The sequence below is a fragment of the Mytilus galloprovincialis genome, chromosome 4 (assembly GCF_965363235.1).
Source record: "Mytilus galloprovincialis chromosome 4, xbMytGall1.hap1.1, whole genome shotgun sequence".
In the NCBI taxonomy this organism is placed as follows: domain Eukaryota; kingdom Metazoa; phylum Mollusca; class Bivalvia; order Mytilida; family Mytilidae; genus Mytilus; species Mytilus galloprovincialis.
The window spans coordinates 60,297,908-60,314,876 of record NC_134841.1 but is presented as its reverse complement, the minus strand read 5'-3'; the positions used below and the strand labels follow the sequence as shown (position 1 = coordinate 60,314,876).

The window sequence follows — 16,969 nt, the reverse complement described above, 5'->3', positions numbered from 1 at the left end:
AAATGTAAAAAAGTGAAAGGTTAATAAACACTGACTACCAACAATTAAAATGGTTTACATGATATCATCATTAATTGCCATGGGGGGCTGATGGTGATTTAAGGGGGTACAATGTACCACTCTAAATACTCCTACCTATGACATATATGATCTACTGAATATACAGAAAGATATACTTCTGATCATCACAAACATTTAAAGAAATCTCCATGCATTTACTGTACCTGTACATAAGGCTTCCAGTTGTTTATTTAATCTTTTATTGCAAAATGTCAAAGTTAAAAATAAAATTCAACAAAAACAGTTTCAAATAAATTGTGTTGCTCACCTCAAAACTAAAGAAAAATGTCCAAGGCAAGAGGTATAGGTCTGCTTATACATGTAGTCAAATCATTCACTTATAAGTTCAGTTTTAATTTGTATGGCTCACCCTAAAACCAAGAGGCCCAAATTAAAACCATACATTAAATATGCTGCTCTGCTGATATCTGTATTATATCCATTTTCTGTTTTATTTTGGTGTGAAGTCTGAGCACAATAAAAGCCTACTGATCAAGAAAGAGTATGAACAAAAGAAAAAATAGAATTATGAAGTAAAGATGAGTTACGTATACAGGACAACGAAACTTGCATTAATGCATCCATAAAAGGAATTATGATGCAATCTTCACAAATTGACGACTTTCATCTAAAATTACGATGACCTATGAATGTGAAAAGGTCTTCAATTTGCACTTTATGCAATTTTTCACTTGTTTGCTGCATAGCTAGCTCCTCACATGACAAAAATTACCATTTTACATGCATTAATTTACATATAATATTGCATCTGATAAGTTATCACTGCTACATGTATCTGTGAATCTTCAAATTGGATGTAAACATCAGCCAAATGAAAAATCTCTCATCTACTGGGGATGGAATACAGTAGCCTAGCCCTGTGACAACAACTGGCACTTTTTTCTTTGTCATCCCATCAGCCAGTCTCAAATCTCTCAAACAAATTAAATTTTTCAAAGAGCTAGCAGAATAAATACATTTATTAATTCTAATCAAAAGGAGATGTAGGGTATGCTTATGAAACAGCAACCCAAATTGTCTTCGGATGACAATGACAACAACGCAGACGATGAAGGCGACAACAACATCATATCATTATACAAACCAAAATCTTTGCGGTCATATAAAAATCTCAACTGAACTGAAGACATCTAGAAATAGACAGTTTCAAACAACAGATGTCAATACAATATGACATGTGTATATTCCAAACATGGTAATTTGCAGAATCTACTCAACCCATGCATACGAAAAAGAATTTTAGCTAAAATCTTTTCTATAGCGCATTTTCCATCTAGAACAAAATGTTACTGATCAAATGTTTGAAATTGACAAACACCCAGAGTAAAATTTCTAGATTAAGCTGCGAATATCAACAATATTTGTTAATCAACTTTGAACTAATGGCGAAGAAGCTTACAACAACAATCTTGTTACTTCTGTTTTAGTCATTACAGTCCAAAAATAAAGTCATCAATTATTATAATATACAGTTCAATAACCTGAATACATTACTTCCTGACTGATGGGCATGATATTCAGACCACTGACCTTATAATAATGCAAAGTGTTTAATTTGACCTTGTTTTGTTGGAGGCACAAGTCACAGTAGTCCGTTATTTATAAAAAACCTCAAGGAATTTAAATTTTCAGTAAATTTCTTCAAACATGTTTTGATATTGTTTTGAAGCTGATTAAGTCTAGCGTAACCACTGAGAGATCGATCACAACAATTTGCATTACAGTATCAATGGTGTACCAACCGGTCACCTTCACAAACCAACTGGTCATCTTCAGAATCTATGTCAGGTAAAAAATTGAAGGCCATATTTTGACCAATGTTTGATTATTTCCCCAGTTTTATCTTTATATTTTTCACTGATTTTTTAATAAAAAATTTGCCCTTTTTTCATTGTCATATATTCTAAAAGATTAGACAATGGTGCTTGACTCCTATAGCTTTCTCACAGATATTTCTATATTGCATGGTGCCTTGCAAAAAGGCAGAAGAAACCTCAAAAGTATATAATTCACCTTTTTAAACCTCTAAAATTATTCAGTCAAAGCCATAACACTGTAAACATCATATAATCTTGCTAAAACCTTTTTAAAATATACTTATTGCATGTAAACATTTACCTGTGTCTACTCCAAACAATTCATTCACTTTCTGACCTGAATGGAAATTTGTATCAAAATAAAAGTGGATTATTTTACAACCATTTACTACCAGATAATCTACAAGATATTGTTAGTTGAACTTTCAATTAAATCTCCCTGGTACAGGGTATAACTTTACCTACATTCTACTTTTTATAGGTGGTTTATATTTCGTCCATTTTCATTAAAACAGATTGTCCAATAAATCATTATGTTACGTTTTTTCTTTAGGTTCTACAGTTTATAGCAATAAATTAATTCTTTATTTAAATCTATAGTAAAGGCTGTCATCATGTCAGACAGAGGGATGTTACTTGTGTCCAGTCAACAACCAACTATATTTACCCTTTACCTGGTGGTTTTGGACCTGGTACCTCTACGAGTACTTTTAAGCTTTTTTGTAAGCTACAAATACTTAAATAGCTAGGTCAACAAGTTAATAAACCAGACTAATTTCACCCCATGCCCTCAAAAGCTTAAACTGTGGATCAAGTCCATTTAGAAATGTCTGCACTTCCCAATAACATTAACAATATCTATTCCTTGCAATTGAAAGGCCATGAAGTTGGTCTTGAAATGACCGTCAGACCATATGAAAAATTCTGGTTTAGATCTTGACAACTCACTTTAACATGTTAATATGGGTTGAACATATAAAGTTTAACTGAATCCGGTTCAAACACAATGCAGCAACCAGGAGAAATGTTACAACTGAGAATTATTACAACATCAGGGATCAATAATCCATAACTATCACTTCTGTAATTCTTAGCAATAAAATATTTACAACATAGTATGAAATGATCCAGTCTTATTCCAATAACATGCAAATATGGCTAACAAAATATAACTATTGGATAATATCTTTTATCCATTCATCTGCAATTTCTTTTATGTGAATTGCTGAGTGTGCATTTATTACATACAATTTAAAACATGTGCACATGTACCTGAGACATACAGGTCGAGATTCACATATAATCACATGCATGACATATGATATTATACATGTATCTAAATTCATCAAATCTAAACACCTTTATTGAGCATCATGTTTGAATAGTACATCTCAGTGGCGGATCCAGGGGGGGGGGGTTCCGGGGGTGCGCACCCCCCCTTTATTTTTGCCGATCAATGCATTTGTATCGGGACATATGTTTTGCACCCCCCCCTGCACCCCCCTTTGCCCTGGGTTAGCACCCCCCCTTTCGAAAATTCCTGCATCCGCCCCTGCATCTATACATGTATATAGATCTGAACTTCAAATAGACATGCATGTCTTATAAAATTTGAATGGTACAAAGATCAGAACTTAAAATAGACACCATGCATGTCTTATAGAATTTATGTTTTAATTATCATATGAAACATTAGCTATCCTTTTTCACATTCATTAAAATAACTCTGAGGTCAAATGCAAGTTCTTCAATTATTAACTTTGTTTATAAAAGCAATTCAGTACTTGACAATTCATTCAGACACCAAGGTCTATTCACAAAATACATAGATATACATTTTGTACATATAAAACATTTATGTTTGTACCCACGCAATATACATTACCATATTCTTGCAAGATTACCTTGGTATTCAATGAAGTTCCAAAAAGGTATTTGACAGATGTGCAGATAATTAATTACAATTTCACTGACACCTTATGTAAATGTAAACACAAGATAATAGCTCAGCTTGAATTGTTTGAAGAAAAGCAAAAAGAAACTAGACAACTGCATTGATTTCAAGTGGCGACTTCAAGAAATCATCTCACAAAGACATCCTTGTAAATATTTAAGGCAATATATAGATGATAAATCTATCAAACCAGAATAAAACACATCATTATGTACATGTATAAGATGACAGCAGGGGTCATTGTGCATACATGTACATGTAGAACTTTGTTACAAGAACGGATTACCTTTAGTAGACTAAAATTTGATTTTCAATTTGTATATAGATAAATTAATTTTACATCTGTAGGGGTTTCATTATCTTTTTGTTGACTAGTGTCACTGTGCTTTTGATTTCCTATTCATAGGCAGTATTTTTCAATATATTATATTCAATGAATACCTTATATAAATATTCCTTATTTCTGGTGGTACTACATGTACATGTATATTTAGTAGAAGACGAGTGTAAAAGTACCAGGTACTGACTCCTAATGAATGGTCTGCATTTGAAGATTTGAAAAAGCATTCAAGTAGACGGTGTCTGAAATTCTCCAGTTAAGAGTGCCCAGAGAACAATTCTATGTAAATTTTAACTCTAATCTGCATATTTCAGTAAGCATTTTTCATATAAAAAGATTAGGGTCCTTTTTGGGATCAATTTGATATATTTTGAAATACAAGCTTTTAATGCAATTCCATAAGGAACTATATGTAGCAATATAGGGAGATTATAAAGATGAAAACCATATATATAATAGGATGTTGGTTTGGAGTGTTTGTGTTCTCAATCTGATGAGTTGTCTGTCAGATAGCAAATAAATTAACATGCATGCCATGAAAAGAATGTTCTCAGACTAGCAGATTTGTACATGCAACTCTGATCATCTTAGAGGTATGCAACCTTTATAAATGTTCCTTTTGATAAATTAAATCAACAAGAAACAAGTCATAGAATCTTTGCTGGTACTTACCAAGATATTATAGCTTCTTCTGACCCTCAATAAAGCTGTTTGTTTATATATCCTTTCAATTTTTTTTTATATTTAGCTACACTTGGATGCACATGACCTGTAAATTGAAAATAAAATACATCATATACTGCTTGTATGTATAATAAAATCAGTCCCTTGTAAAAACATTTTACACTCTATTTATTTAATTACATAAAAGCTGTCAAAAAGAGATTTTTAGTCAAGTGTGATATTCAAATGTTTTTCTTTACACCCACGGTACAGTTAATGGTTAAATATACATCAAGTAAATCATACCTGTACAAAATTGAAATATGTATGTAAATGTTCAATGAGGAATCCCACCTTGTAGAGATTTACCATTATGGCTGTAATAAACAGTGCACTTATAAAGTAGAAAATCTAGACTTGTGTTACCCTTATTTTTGCAGTGATTAAAACTCAAGTCTGGCCATAGGCCTGAATATGACATTTTGACAAACAGGACCTGCACATTTGATAATAAAAACTTCTCAAGGAATCAGTAAATTTTGAATTAATTTATCAGGCATTCAAAATATTTGAAAAACATAGCATACATACCCATTGCTTTCATAGAATACTACCCACTGCTATGCATGTAATGAGTTTGAGTGTGTGTGTGTGTGGGGGGGGGGGAGCGATACTACATTACATGTATATAATTAATAGACCCATATTTCTATAAATAATTTCTTTAGACTAGATAGATTTTCTGGATTTCAAATACTGATCAATAGAAAAATCACACAGTTCAACAGGCTTAAAAGAAAATAATTTACCATGTTTTTCAGCACTACAAAGCTGACATACTTCATTTTGCAAAAAGAAAAATGGACAAACATTTGCAGTACATGTACATGAGCATATTTTGTGTATCTGTTGAAATCACCAAAAGAACTCTGGAGTTGGGTTTATCAAAAGAACTTGTAAAACATTTACTCAATATCAAAAGTTAAACAACACAGTCCAAAGCATGGACTCATTTTAGTAGATAACAAGAAGTGTCCATAGTATACGAATCTGGACCGTGAAAATGTGATAAAAACTCTTATTTTGCATCGAAATTAGAAAGATCAACTTCAAAAACTACCTCGACCAAAAACTTTAACTTGAGGTGGGACAGACAGACAGATGGAAGGAAGAACGGATGCACAGACCAGAAAACATAATGCCCATAAATGGGGCATAAAAATTTATGAATACTAGTACTAATAATACACCTTTTTAGGTGGGCTTTGTGTTGTTCAAATCAGCTGTAGTGTTTTGTATACAATGTATATATACAGTCAGTGTTTCTACAACTCTTCTCAACAAAATGTCCCACAAAAATCATTCAATCAGACAGAGTTTGTAAGATTTTTTAGTTGAAAATATAACAGAAAAATTAAAAGTTCAAATTTATTTTTCGGTCAGACAAATCCTAAAACAGGCCTAGGTTGGCACAGACTGGACAGTTGTGTGTCTTTTAGACAGTTTACGCTTTTTTCTGCCATGGAGTTTCCGTTTGTTTTTCAACTTATGACGATGAGTTTGAATATCGGATATCCATTAGGTATTTTCACTTCTCTTGCAGAAGAAATTGCTTTCAATTTATGCTAATGGTTTATAAATGTATTTAACAATTTACATGTACATGTAAGTGGCTTTAAAAATTTACATAAATGTAGTCATATTAAATCTGTAATAGAGACATCATATGTATTAATTTTGGATTTAAACATCCACTAATTTGAAAACAATCTTGTATCTGCTTAAAAATATCTATACCACTACCTCTGTATGTGTATGTGTTTTTATATACATCTACATGTTCAATGTCACAAATATGCACCTAGAGTTATTACTTTAGACCATCATCATAGATGCATATATACATACACTCAAACATTACTATATGCATAAACATGAACTACACTCTGTGATACATTGTCTGTGTCTTTGTTACCTTGCATAATTTAGAGTAACATTTTTATATACATGTATAGTGTTGCAGAAATACATGTATACTGAGGTAATGAGTTTGTGATTAACACTTTTATTGCATGGGAACATGAATACAATTAGTCAATAATTTACTATCATTCAGTATGGTAGAAACCCCCTTAACTATCTCTCTAAAGGTCAAAACTATAAATTGATAACACATGGCTGTATTTTATCAAACAGGAGTACATTTTTTCTACAATAATTGGGTTAAATATTCAGGTGTGTTCCACTGAAGTATTAAGTTGCCTACTTTAATTATTTGATCAAGCTGTGTGTCATCTGTGAAGTGCTGTTTTAATGGAGAGAAGTCCCACACTACCAACAATTAAGGGCTTAAATCTTGGCTTTCTAAGCTCATTTTTAGGTTGCATACATTGTATTATTGATACTTTTTGACAGTACAAAGAAAGCCAGCTAACTGCCCATGAAAAGCCCTGCTGCTACATGTAGATTAAGTAATACAAGGGAAAATATGACTGCTTACTGCTGAATAATGCAGTTGAAACTTTCTAAATGCAGCCTTGCAGGTGTACTGAATCACATATATATGCATGCATATGTATGAATGAAAAGAGTTGTATGGTTAACATTTAGAAGATAGGCACTCGGTGAACTCAAAGACAGAGTTCGCGAAATCTCTTTTTTCCCTGGTGGTCCTTGAAGAAAATCTACTGGTCCTCACTACTAATTCTTTTGAAAAATACTAAAATTGTGTCAGTCCTATGCCAAATTTTGGTGGTAAAATCCTGAGGACTGACACTTTTTGCAAACTCTGCAAAGACAGAAAACACCAGTCCACAACCAGAGGGCAAAATACAGCCTTTAACAAAAAACAGTGCGTGTTTAATACATAATATATAAATAAATTATGCAGTCTGAAAGTAATTATATTCGGATTTTAAATCAGAAATAGTCAACTGTACGGTACATATTATGTTTGTACAGAAATGAAAGTGAATTTTTACTTGTCATGCATTTTACTTTGCACTGACACAAATTAATCAAACCCTTCAACTGAATCTCAATGTATCAATTAATAAATATTTGCATCAAGTTCCATTAAACTTCTAAGATTATCCTAGAGTCAACACAAAATGCATATGGCTGTTAATTATGAGTATGTACATTTGGTGTCTATAATCAATGCCAATGTCTTCTGGCAACATCAGATTAAATCCACTTTCTTGGTTGTCATGATGATGTAACAGAATCGAGTGACAAATAGAGCTTGTCATTATCAATGATTCCTACCAAGTTTTTAATCATCAGCTGATTCATTCTATCGATTTTTGGAGGATCTAATTAAAGCCTATTACTCTGACCCATTAAAATAAACCTTATCAATCAATTAAACAGACAATGGGGGACAAATCAATACCCACTGTCTGATAAAATAATATTGGAACATGCCAGGTTTACAAGAGTGGGAGTTCATTAAAGTGTAACTGTGATAAAGGCAACAATAATTCAGTGTAATATGACAAATGTAGTACATGTACAAGGATGGTGGCATTTTTATAATAGTGATGAGACAATAGTTGGAACTTCCGTTAACCTTGTGTTTATATCAAGGAGACAAAGTTTCATATAAAAAAACAGAAAATTTGTAAAGTGTAAAGTTACCAAGGCATTATGTATACTCAGATAACTCTTATCTGTCACATGGAACTTATGAATCATCTTTTTCCATTGTTCATTCTCTGTATGTAATGTGAATTCTTTTCTTATAGATTAAACTTTTACATACATTGTTTATACATGTAGTATGATGCTGTTACATTTTATAATGACTTTGAAAAGGGGATGTATTTCATTTCGGCAATAAATATACATTTGCATTTCTTTCACCTTCAAACTCAAATGCATGTCTAAACTGATAATGACATTTCAGTTTCAAGGACAAATTGCAAAAAAAGGTAAACTGAATTTTACTGTGCATATTGCTGTGTGTTTGTTTATTCCAAATCAGCTAATAGTACATGTACCTGTACAATGTATAGGGGAGGGTTGAAATATCACAAAACATGTTGTCACATGTTACGTATACATACCACTGCCAAAAAATAAGGAACCTCTAGCTTTTGTTAGTTGTGTCAAGTTGTGTGGGTTTTTTTTAATTTTTGTTCATTTGTACATTTATCAGAGTTCAATGTTGCATCCATTTGCTGAACTTGCACCTATACATTACTGTTTTAGAGCAGAAGCCTTTATAAATGCTCAGGTTTCTGTACCAAAATAACTTCAAGTCTGCGATAAATCATGTACATGTATATGAAGTGTACATGCATAATATTAGTCCTTGTTTTGCATAGAAAGGCCATGCATGCCTCTACATCTTTCCCCATTTTACCCTCTGTATATAAATAAACAGTAATGTCAGCATGATTCAAGTCAATCCTTAGGGTGTAACCAGTAATTTCTTCCTCTGTTGGTAATTAACATACTTCATGAATAGGATGTATTATCTATATTACATCTTTTTCATTAACTACAGCTATAAAAAAATATTGTTTTTTTCAATTTTGATTGTAATATCCTTAACTGAACAAGTTTGATTAATCAACCTTGAAACTAGTCTAGATACATGTATTACTGGATTAGTGTCATTAAAAAAATGATGGGGAATTTTCTCTTAATTGCCACATAGAAATTAGCATTTTGTTTGTTTTTTTTCCCATATATAATAAATAGACTATATAGTATATAAAAGGCAGTGCATCTATTAACTTTCAAATTTATCCATTTTGATTTTCAAAAATCAAGGAACTAAATTTACAATGAATTAAATTCAGAGAAATCAAATTCTTCACATGCTGACAGCTGTCTGAAATTGACAGAATAAAATGTTTCTAAACAAAACAAAAAAAAAAAGATATGTCTCTTGCACTTGAATGATAACAGACAGCCTTCTGTTTATTTTACTGGTTCAGATCTGATTGATAATGTGATTACACAAATGAAAGATCAAATAACAAAGCACTTGAAAATACTACATGCTTTCACAAAGCATTGCAATTTAATTTTCCATGAAATTCTAAGAACAACCCCTTCAACACAGGTGGTGTGCAGTAATGCACTTTTCTTTTAATAGATTTATCTTGATTCCAAATGTAAGTGTAAAGAGTGCAACTGCATATATGTATCTTTTTCAAATAAATGGTACAAATTTTCACTATAAGTATTACTTCATGAAGTAAAGAAAATTGCAAATGGAATACATATAAGAGTACATGAAATTTGTACCATTTCTATTCAAAGAGAGAGAAAACATGCAAACGAAAATTCTGAGCCCTCACCATTACCTGTGAAATTGGACAAGGCATGTATCTGGTTTGTATTTTGCTTTGTAAAGGTACACAAGTAAATAACCATTCACTATTGTAATCCGAAAAAATATATAGACAGACGAAACAGGACATATAATTATAACACCACCAATTCTATCGAATCTGAACACAGACTGCTCACACACATCATTCCATGAATCACATAGTTTCCTTACCAGATCAATAATATATTCCTCAATTTTCTCTGATTACTTATGATCTGACATGCTAGGTCAACAGATGGTAAATTATTCCATTTTTCTTCAAAAATAATTTTACAAAAGCAGGTTGTTATCCATAGTCAGGGGAATGTGTATTATCAAATCAGTAACAGCATGTCGAAAATGTTAGAGGCAAAGCAAGGGGAAATAATCCTAGGTTTACACTGATGTGATGTCAGTGAGGCCAACAAGAGGTTAGATAAAAAAGACAAAAACTTACGTTACTTATTATAACAACATGAGGCTTTATCAAGGGTAACTTTAGTTGCTAGTGTAAAAACTGTAAATATATTACAGGTACGAGTGACATCATGAAGATGCTAAATATATATATATATACAAAAGAAGACTTCCCAAGATTCCAGAATCAGCTTGGTACCATTTCTTTCTTGAAATAGTAGCATTAAAAGATAATCTGTCAGAAATCTGAGTGAGGTGATCTTATCAATAAGACAGTTCAAGATAAACTGTTGAAACCTATGGAGATGCACTCAAAATTGAGCAGTAATTCATATTCCTTACATACATTGTATAAACATGTACATGTATGAATTTATTAGGCTAACAATTTTTGTTAGACAAGTATTGTTCTTTTAATTAAAAACTTTTTTTTATAAATTCTGGCTTCTGCTCACAAGTTCTACATGTACACTGTAAATTAAGTGACACACATATATATTTGAGTTCTGTCCACTAAGTTAATATAAAATTTAATCTCATGATATAAAATTGAGAATGGAAATGGGGAATGTGTCAGAGAGACAACAACCAGGCCATAGAACAGACAAGAGCAGAAGGTCACCAAAAGGTCTTCAATGTAGCGAGAAATTTCCGCACCAGGATTTGTATATCTTTTGTTTCTTCCACCAAAAGACAAAAACCTTGAGGAATACTATAAAAATCACTATATGTCCATTCAAGCTATATACATGGAAGATCTTGTTACATGTATATATACTGGGTACATGAAGTTCATTAAAGTATATATATAATGATACTATAGGAACATTTAAACAGCATATCCTCTATACCATAATCTCACAGAGATTTTGAACAGATAAGAATAGTGGCATGTTTTGAAATGTTACATGTCATCACCAGTTCAAGTTATCAAATAACTAATTAAATCAATATGAAATTAGTAACAAAATGATAAATGTAGTAACATATATAATTAATAGACTAAACACTATCTGCATGATAAGAGAACAGAACTTCTTACTACCCCCAATAGAGATCACAACATATTAATGTATTGGTCAGTAGGATAAGAACAAAAAGAATTTCAACATGTTGATTTAATATAGAAAATATACTGCCTTATCAATTCCATCTCAAAAGAAAAATGTCTCCATGATGAAAGATATATGCTGTATCATACTGACCTAAAACAATATATGAATGTATGTACATTGTATGTTTGATTCATTTCCCTGCTAAAAATTGTTTTGCTATTTCAATTTTCTTGGGGTGGAAATATGGGATTTAAAATGTACAAAAAATATATAGTGATGAACCATTATTGAATTTTTTATCAAAATCTGAAGTTGATCAGTTGATCTTTGGCCTTTTTCTGCTTCGAATTGACAAGTACTACTGATAAGCATACAGTACAGTACATTCAATGCCAAGGAATTATGACTGAAGATGGGAAAATCAAAAATGCCAATGCATAAGATAAGATAAGATAAGAATTTCATTAATCTAATCAAGAGCCCATAAAGTGCTTCGATTCATTCTACACCACAATATGATTGGAAAAATCAAAACATATACAAATGTACATGTAACTATAAATTGTCCACAAAAATGTAAAAAAAAATCCAAATACTTTTTTAAAAATTTACATAATTGAGACATGAAAAAATGTTACAATCATATATTTCAATGATCTGATGAGCATGTGTTAAGCTGCAAGAGGAAGCTGTACAGAAATAATTTGGGAAGTTCCATGTCTACCAATATGGAGACAGACAGTCAGAAACTGTCTCTGTGAAACCGCATATGTGATAGACATATCCTTTCCTTGTCAAAATACTGAGATACTTGCAAGGACCAAATGCATATGGTGCAAAGAATAAGGGGCTGGGCACTGCATAAGTGAAAACTAAAAGACAAGTCTGGTTCAGCGTGTGATGTCAGGTGCCATATCGTACACCCAAACAACTCAACTATGCACATTCCAAGCAACCATCACATGTATGCCTCTCATTACAGACATCAGGTTTTGGCAACAAAAATTATGCCAAGTACATTTTGTACCTTCGAGTCAGGTGAAGGAAAAATCTACTTGATTTTATTTTAGCTTCAATAGAAAAACTTGCAAGCACTAAATATCCTGTTTTTAGCTTTGATAAATGAAGAAATTTAACAGAGAAAGTAAGCAATTGCAATACCTGCATAAAGTTAATCACTTAATGTTTGAATAAAAGTATTGTGGCAACAAAAATTAAACATTTAAATTTTTTGGGTGCAGAACTCACAAATTTCATGCATTTTCATTCATGTTTCCTGGTGGAGGTTTTGGCTTGCTATGACACCCTGAGGCTGACCTTTTAACAAAAAAAATTGGCTCCATGCCCCTTTTCCGTCATATTTTTAAAACGCCTTACCATAATTTTTAGCTGAGTCTAGAAATGATCATTTTATTACTATAATGGATTTAAATAAAAAACGGAAAAGTATTACATGTAATAAGCAAGTATAAAACAATGGTATATTCAATTAAATCCTTACCATTACTGTGCCTTTATATCTTTGTAGAGAGTGCTCTTAAAAGTGTACAAATGTAATCCTCTGCGCAAAATGTACCCTTAAAAAGTATCCAATTGCGCAAAGAGTGCATTCTGAGAAGAACTTTATCTGCCATTTTCAAAAGCTTCAGGAAACACTATTTATACATTTGTAAATTTTAGATGTCATATTTTCATTAATCTCAATGATTACAATATGACATCAGTCTAAGATTTGCTTTTTTAATGAAGTCATTGTAAAAAAAAATGAATAAGGAATGTTCAAATGAGGTATAAATGGTTAATCTACTGCATCTATCTATAATTTTGTGAATTTCCTAGGTTAGAACAGGGTGTGCACAGAATATACTGTTGAATATGATTTATTTTTTAGGAAAGCCTCTAATTTCTTCTCATTTTTTTTTTATCAGTTTACCTTTTTAAACTGTAGCGATCACATTTTGTACATGTTGTTCTTTCATAAAATTAAAATTTATGTACTGCTAATGGTAATAATGGAAATTGCACTATCATTTTAAGTGCAACAAGAGTATTGGCTGTCATAGTGTGTGAGTAAATGACAATGTATAATATATATATTCCTATAAATTTGCTTGAATACTAAATCATTTAGAATTAAAACAATCTACTGAAACAGTATACAATTTTGCATGTGTTGTTTGTGTGGATAACATTTGTGATTTGTATTGATGCATATGCCTTATGAATGCGCCCTTTAATTAGGAATAAATACATTTGATAAAATATGAATACTTTGTCAGAACTTTCTGATGTTTTGATGTTGCATTTGATAACATCCGACCTTGACAGTTGCAAAATATGGCGACAGAAAACATATAATTTGATTTTTTCCCCGTAGCTTCTGAACATTTTAACTACAATGACAATGTTAACGAAACTATCTTCGCATATAACAGTTCTGTTGTAGTGTACACAAATGTATTGCCCATTATTTGACAGTAGACGGACAAGTTTACAAGTAAGCGCTGTTACCGTCTTCACCGGCAGCAGAAGCCGGTCGGACATTACAAATTATCTTTTGATGAGTTGAACAGGGGCGTGCTTTCATAAAGTGGTTATTGACGTTCAATTACTTACCTTTGTTTCTGCTACGAAAATTATTTGATCGTTCGTATGAAAGACTACAATCCCCGCCAAATTTATATTGGCCCCTTTGAACACAGACAAGGCTTTCCCCGATATGCAAATGAGTTGTTTCTAAAATTAGTTCCACTGGCTATTCCATCTTTTGAATACACCCGTTGTTATCTCAAGTGCATGTTCTGAATGCTTTGATAAAAGCAAGCATGGACTGTAAATTATACACTGCATGGGACCCTTATATTTTTTTTAAATAAATATTTTTTAATATAAACAAATGCGATATGCTTGAAAGTTATGGTATACACAACAACATACTTAAGAAAGAGGGAGGAAATTCACCGGAAATATGCACCAGCTACCTGAATAATGACATCACTTACATTTTTGTCTGTAAAGGGAAATCATTCATACTCCAAGTTTGAATAGGCGCAAAATTTAAAATGATTTAATTTGGAAATTACACCATATATGGGTCAATTAAAAAAAATCTTCTCAGGTTTTTTTTTATTTAGGCTATGATAAGATAAGATATTTTTATTCCAATTAAAGGGCCCATGAATAATAGCAAAGTAATTTATTACAATGATTTTTTATAATTGACACACTAATGGGGGGGGGGGGGGGGGGGGGGGGACAATACCCTGTTGTGATCCTTTTCAAGGTTTTGTTAACTGTTATCTGAGGTAAATTTAAGCTGTAAACTGTTTTTCAACCCACTTTTAACTGTTATCAGCATTTTTGTATTTGTTGTAAACAGCCAGATCAGATCCACACACATATTAGAAAAAAAGGCATAAGGGGACGACCATTTGATATGGGGGGGGGGGGGGTCACTCAGCCTTGATAATCCCAAAAATAAATGGTTTGTTCTGTGATAGTTTGCAAATAAATTACCTGACTTGAAATGTATTAAAAATAAATAAATCAGCAGGTATAATCGAAAGATGGCACCAGATTCTTCATAAATTCATCTTTTTTCCCCAAAAAAATCGGGAAACACTTCCCTATTTTTTTTAATAATAGAGGAATAAATATTATCTAAATAGACTTGAAATGTCTGAAAATTGGTTTCATTTAACTTGAGGTATATTGTATCAGGACACCTTACCTCACTTTTATTTTATTACAGGGCCGTAACTACATTGAGGCAAATGCCTCATGTAGGAAATTTCAAAACCAAACTCTTGTCTCCATATCAAATTGGGTTCACGGCGAGTGCCTTGCAAGAAGCAAGTTCTGTTTTCCCTCAGACTCACATTTGTAGCCCTGCTTTTTCGGGATCAATAATTCTTATTTATTTGTCTTTTGTTCATTGATTGCCCTTCTGTATTCTGTTAGTGTTGCATTCCTTTTGTAATCTAGTAATTTTGTTCTGAACTTGAACATGAATTTTAAAAAAAACAGCAACCACAGACTTAATTATGTGAATTTCATTTTTGCTTTATCATGCACATTGGTCTTTTGATGTTGTCCCTAGAAACTTAAGTCTTACACTGATTTTTTTTGCTTTGAGACCAACATATTGTCAAAAAATTATTAAAACAAAACTTGCATTTTCAGATTAAGAAAGGGTCTTCGGAACACCCAGAAAGCATAATTTTGCATCATTTGTTCTATAGCTTCTTGGGCCTTTAGTGGCTCGGCCTTCCAAAACCCTTCAAAAAAAATTCGACTCGCTCCGCTAGGCGAAATAGGTTTGCCAATACTTTTAAAAGGGGCTAGTTACAACCAAACTTTATTACTATGTATGTATGCAATACAAGTGTATGCAGTTGGGAATATAAAAGATTCATTTCTGCAGGGATGGTGATTAATTCTGATTAAATGGTACGTACATTATGACTTGACTATACAAGTATTAAACAAATCATTTAAAAATTGTATGTTTTCAAATATCATATATATAGTTGTGAAAATGAATAATCAGTCCCTTACTTTAATGAAAATGAAAAATCTTGCCTCAATAGTGCAGAAAGTGAATCTGTCCTCTTAGTTTATAAAAATAAATAACCGATCAAAAACAAATCCTCCCCCCCCCCCCCCCCCCCGAATATCAAATGGTCGTCCCCTAACAATTATATCTATTATTAACAGGCAAATATTCTCAACGTCTTAAATAAAACACTATCTGTACTATATTGATAGCTTCAATATTTGGCTGATTATTTAATAATCGTTAACTATTTCATCATGGATTATTTGATTATAATTTGATAATCGAAGACTGTATTTATCTTGGTTTTTTTTTAAGTTAAGTCAGTAATAAATTTTGGAGAGTTTCTTTAACTCGAAAAAAAAAGAATTGGCTATATTAAACAAGAATTTATTTAGTAATCCAAGTGGCATAACTTTTTTTCGTTTTACTGAACTGAACAGTACCATATTAGATGCATAAGTCTAAAAAAAAACTACTATCAGGAAAATATATAGATATAAACTGTTCCCAGCTACAATCTAGGATTGGAATAAGAAGTTACAGTAGTATAGATTAGGGTAATCCAATCAACAAAATAATAGTAATAATCGTAACTAAAATAAAGCCACACTGCACAAGGTCATGTTTTTTCGGCTCTGACTGTTTATGACGTCTTTACTAAATCCCGATTGGATGATGGATGTGTACTTACTGATTCATAATTAAGTCTTAGATGTAAACTATGATTGTTTGTATTAGTTGTTAGTGGCTTTGAACTA

The 16,969-nt window shown here is 31.9% G+C and overlaps 1 protein-coding gene across 26 annotated transcripts in view; it reads right to left on the bottom strand.

Annotated features, from left to right (window-relative positions):
• The window catches only part of LOC143072594 (gamma-adducin-like), a 55,054-nt gene extending 40,632 nt beyond the window's left edge, over positions 1-14,422 (bottom strand). For 22 of the 26 annotated variants that reach the window (XM_076247602.1, XM_076247599.1, XM_076247606.1 and 19 more), the window contains exons 1-2: positions 14,270-14,422; positions 4,865-4,961 (exon numbers count right to left, since the gene is read on the bottom strand). The gene's annotated coding sequence lies outside the window, so the exon portion shown is untranslated. Of the gene's footprint in view, positions 1-4,864; positions 4,962-10,173; positions 10,197-10,373; positions 10,518-14,269 lie in introns of those variants that run through there. The other 4 variants (XM_076247620.1, XM_076247626.1, XM_076247600.1 and 1 more) reach the window with 3 other exon arrangements.
• Positions 14,423-16,969: the final 2,547 nt, after the last annotated feature.